Source organism: Pteropus vampyrus, unplaced genomic scaffold (genome assembly GCF_000151845.1).
Source record: "Pteropus vampyrus isolate Shadow unplaced genomic scaffold, Pvam_2.0 Scaffold66, whole genome shotgun sequence".
NCBI classification, from domain to species: Eukaryota; Metazoa; Chordata; class Mammalia; order Chiroptera; family Pteropodidae; genus Pteropus; species Pteropus vampyrus.
This window is the reverse complement of record NW_011888847.1, coordinates 1,635,670-1,641,010: the sequence shown is the minus strand read 5'-3', so window position 1 is coordinate 1,641,010 and position 5,341 is coordinate 1,635,670. Positions and strand designations below refer to the sequence as shown.

Genomic DNA, 5,341 nt, shown 5'->3' with positions numbered 1-5,341 from the left:
CCAGGACCAGTTGGACCTGTACTAAGAGGGAAGAGCAGAGCCCATCTGAACCTTCCTTCCCATTAATCAGGGAGTCAGAAGTCTCTTCCCAGTGGAGAACTCTCCAGTCATGCCAATCAGGAACCTATGTTGCCCTTTTGCCAAGGCGAAATAGATAGCTGCCTACGTGGTATGAATTAAGAGTTAGAAAAGGCTCCAGTGCCACCCTCAATATATTTCTCTTTTGTGCCTGATATTCCATCATTAGCAGTTCTCACCTTTGAGTTTTAATAATTTAAAAGGAGAGAGTGTTACACTGGAAGACCCCTCTCTTCTGCATTGTATTTCTCCTCTGAGAGAAGGGCCCTAGGGTGGCACAAATCTCCCCTTCCCCCAGGTCTGGAGCAGGCTCGGGGCAGAGGTCACTCAGTTGGGGCAGGTGTGTAGAAAAACAATGTTCTTGACTTCCCTCTTTTCCTGTGAGCATCACAGCAGTGCACCAAGGAGCGGACAGGCAGAGAAAAGTGGTAGGCTTGCTGTGAGTGGCTGCTGTGAATTTTAATTCAATTCAGTCTGGCTGGCTTACTGAATCAATGTTGGGAAAACACAGCACTCTCCTGGGAGGAGAGGTGTTTGGTATAAATAGAAGGTATTATCACTGCGAATCAATTGGGGGATGTCATGTCGCTCCGTAGATCTCAAGGCAGCAGCGAGAATCGTGAGCAGGGCTGCGAGCAACTTGCTGTCATTTGCTTGTCCCAAGAGAAAGAGACCTTCCTCCATTCAGAGCTCACCATCAGTGTGACCTGAGCAAACCCAGTGCCCTCTCTGAGCCCTTAGCCCCTTCTCTGCTGGGCACATCGAGCCACCTCCATTATCAGGGAGCACTTGGTAGGATCCTAACCCTGCCAGTGAACTGACAGCAATAAGAAATTACCTGCTCTCCACTCAAACTCTGAGCAAGAGCTGTGCCTTCCCCTGGCATACCACCATGTTCTTTATTTTAGATTTATTTCATATTTTATTGAGATATAATCTACATACCATACAACTCACCCATTGAAGTATATGATTCAGTGTTTTTTAATATATTCACAGATACATACAACCATCACAACTTTAAAACATTTCATCACCACAAAAAGAAATACTGTACCTTTTAGCTTTCACCCCCACCCTGCCATCTCCCTGTCAATGCCCCCAGACCTAAGCAACAACTTCATTCCTATCTGTATAGATTTACCTAATCTGAACATTTTGTATAAATGGAATTGTATAATACGTGGCCTAATGTTTTCAAGGTTCATCCATGTTGTAACATATATCAGAGCTTCATTCTTTTTTATAAAATTCTATTATGGGATATACCACCTTGTGTTTATTAATTCAACACTTGATGGGCATTTAGGTTGTTTCTAGCTTTTGGCTTATTATGAACGATTTTTTCACGTGGACATGTGTTTTCATTCCTCTTGAGAATATACCTGGGAGTGGAATTGCTGGGTCCTATGGAAACTCTATCTGTCATTGTTTAAGGGACCCCACCTCATTCTTAACAACAATTACCGAACAATTACAATTAGTTGGGGGCCTGCTAGACATTAATTCAACAAATGCTCATTTGCTCTTTCTGTGTTGTAAGCACTGTTCCGGAAGCTGCGGAAACAGCACTACGAATAGAGGTCAGTCAGCCACTTAGCATTGCCACTGTAGGGACTTTGGCTTTTACACTGAATGGAATCAGAGAACGTGGAGGTTTGTTTTTCTCCAAAAAAGGTTTATTAAAATATAATTTACAAACAATAAACTGCACACATATAAAGTGTAGAACTTCGTAAGTTATAAAGTGTTTATATGTGGGAAACTATCAGCATAAGATAGTGAATGTCTCCCCAAAAGTTCGCCCCTTTGTAATTCTTCCCTCCTTCCTCTCCCTCCCCACCACCCCAGGCAATCACTGATTAAACTACAAATGAGTCACATGAAGTGTGCTCTCTTTAGTGTGGCTTCTTTCACTTAGCATAATTATTTTGAGGTTTATCTATATTCTTGCTTGTACTAATAGTTTATTTCTTTTTTATTGCTGGAGTTGTATGGATTTTTCATTGTATGGATGTATGACAATTTGTTTATCCATCCCCCAGTTTATAAACATTTAGGGTATTTCCTGTTTGGAGCTATTATAAATAAGGCTTCTATGAATATTTATGCACAAGTCTTGGAATGGGCATATACTTCAGTGTCTCTAGAGTAAATACCTAGGAGTGGAATGGCTGGATCATATGATAGAAGTATGTTTTACTGACAAGAAACTAACATACTATTTTCTGAAGTGATGGTATCATTTATACTCTCAGTGTATGAGAGCTCCAGTCACTCCACATCCCTTCCAACACTTGGTATGATCAGTCTCTTTAATTTTACCCATTCCAATAGGTGTGTAATGCTATCTCATTGTTATTTTAATTTGCATTTCTCAGTGTCTAGCAATGTTGAGCATTTTTTCATGTATTTGCCATCTGTATCTTTTTTTTTTTAAATTTTTTTAGGCGAGGCAACCCTTGGTTGACCTCACATTTTGCAAGGACCTTATCAGCTAACAATCCCTTATTTTTTTTATTTTTTATACCTACAGCACCTGGTCTTCCTAAGTGGTCTCCCATCCAAGTACTAACCACGCCTGACCCTGCTTAGCTTCCAAGATCAGACAGGATTGGGCTTGTTCAGGGTGGCATGGCCGTGGACCTGTATCTTCTTTGGAGAAGTGTCTGTTCAAGTCTTTGGCCAATTTTTAAAAAAATGTTTTGCTTGTTTTCTTACTATTGAGTTTCGAGAATTCATTATATATACTGGTTACAAGGCCTTGATCAGGTATATGATTTGTACATATTTTCTCTTGACCTGTGGCTTATCTTTTTGTTCTTTTAAGTGTCTTTCAAAGAGAGGAAAATTTTAATTTTGATTAAGTCCATTTCATCAGTTTCTTTCTTCTTTGGGTCGTGCTTTTGGTATCATATCTAAGAAAACTTTGCTAACCCAAGGCACACAGCTTTTCTCCTGTTTTCTTCTACAGGCTTTATAGTTTTAGACTTTATATTTAAGTCTGTGATTCTTTCTGAGTTAGTTTTTGTATATGGTGAGAGGTATGGATTGATGTTCACTCTTTTGCGCCATTTGTTAACACTGTTCTTTCTCCTCTGCATTACCTTTGTACCTTTGTTGAAAATCATTTGTCCATATGTTTGGGTTTATTTCCGGACTTCCTATTCTGTGCCATCAATCTATTTGTCTATCTTTATGCCAATATCACAGGTTTATAATAAACTTTAAGTCAGGAAGTGCACCTCCTGCTCTGTTCTTTCTCAAAGTTGTTTTGGTTATTCCATGTAAATTTTAGAATCAGCTTGTCAATTTCTACAAAAGAGCCTCCTGAGATTTTGATTGGGATTTCACTGACTTTATGGAACAATTTGGGGAGAATTGATACCTTAACAGTACTGAATCTAATGAGTCATGAACACACCATATCCCTCCATTTGTTTAGATCTCTGCTTGCTCTCTGAAATGTTTTGTAGTTCTCAATGTCCGGGTCTCTGCAGGGTATCTGTGCTCTCACGTATCTTAACATGGAATGGTCACCTACTAGGTGAGTTCCAGGTCTGTAGCATCAGTTATTCTGCTGACTGATAGAGCAAGATGCCTCCTGGGACTACTTGCTGGGAATATGGAGGTGGTTGTTAACAGGTGGTATAAGCAAGTGCCCTGCCAGAAAGTACCCTGTGGTTGCCACTTAGGGATTGATGAGCCTTCTGGCTGTCATCCTGCAGACCTGCAAGATCAGCTCAGGTTCCTCGGAGCTTCATGCCCAGCCCAAGCTTGACACCCAAATCCACAGAAGCAGGGTTGAGCCTGCCTTGCAGAAAACCAGCTCTTCCTCACACTCAGCTTTGTGAACATCCTTCCTGATATGGACTCATCATCTCAGGTCTGCATATGTCCACTGAATCATTTTCTTGGACACTACTCTAAGTTTTTCCAGGAAAACACCCACATAAATAGCCAGATTAGTGGTGTTGATGCCAAAAACCAAGAAGTAGTGGTGTCAGAGTGAGTCTGGAGCCCAGGAGAACTTCTGTGGATTCTTCCACTGGGTGTTTCTAATACTGGTCAGTTCCCTTCCCCTAGACCCCACCAACTCATGCTGGGTTAAGGCCATAGATGCCAGGCTGACCTCCTTGTCTCTAGACTATCAACTGAAAATAATTTCTACATGGGATAGGCTAGATTTATCCTTATATATCACGATATTCATCAAATCGGTCTGCTCAAGAACTATCTGTAACTCCCCAGTGCTCTTAGGATAAGGTCTAAACTCCTCGGCCTGGTATTCAAGGAAGCCCCATGTGTTCCAAATATTCTGTTCCAGCCAGACCAGTCTATTCACTGGCTCTAGCATTCTCCCACCTATATACAATTGCTCATGCATGCTCTGTCCTGCTCGTCCCTACACTCACCTGCCCAAATCTCATCTCTCCTTAAAGATTAGCAGACAGGGCTTGAGGGCTACCTCCACGGCTGCAAACATAGCCCCTGCTCAGCCTTCTGCACATCAAGCCACTGACATTTGAGCATGAGTGCCTTTGCATAGGCCCACTTTGCAGTGCTTAGACTAGCACCCTCTCCAAGGTTGTGCTGCCTTGGATTGGGGTTTTTCCTGTGTGTGCAACTGGAAGAAGCACTCCCCAGCTGCTTGGATTTTCCTTCTTCTCTCTTTGGATTCTTCAACTTCCATGCAAAAAGTGCCACCCATAGATGTGAAGGCTGATTAATTCTAAGTCTGGGGCTGGTGCTGGTACACATACAACAACTAGATACAGAATTAAATGACCACTGAGGTCCTTTGCCAACTCAGTACCTAGAGGAGCAGGTGACAAACCCTTGGGCCTTCTGGAGAACACTGCCTGACCAGGTGTGAGATTCTCTTTCCGCTTCCTACCCAGAAAGCACCTCCTAGCCATTCTTGCCAACCTGTTTGTTCACTAAGCCAGAGAATGCATTTTGTTGTGAGGAATTTAAACACAATTTTTTGCTTTCAAGGGACCTGCCATGTCACGTCCAATTTTCTGTCCCTACCCATGACTCCTGAACCCCACCGTCAGAGGGTCTTTTTGGTGAAGTAAGGCACTGCCCTCTTTACGCTTCTGGTCTCTAAGTGCCAATGGGTAGCTGTAAGGGTGGTGAGTTATAATCTCTATTTACAAATAAAAACACTGACGCAGCTTCTATCCAAGTCCACCAGCTTCCTCTTCAACCAGATGGGCCTCCCTAAGCCCTCCCTACAGAGACATCCCAAGGCCACCTC

The 5,341-nt window shown here is 42.3% G+C and overlaps 1 pseudogene; it reads right to left on the bottom strand.

Annotated features, from left to right (window-relative positions):
- Positions 1-2,605: 2,605 nt before the first annotated feature.
- Positions 2,606-2,724, bottom strand: LOC111740680 (annotated as a pseudogene).
- Positions 2,725-5,341: the final 2,617 nt, after the last annotated feature.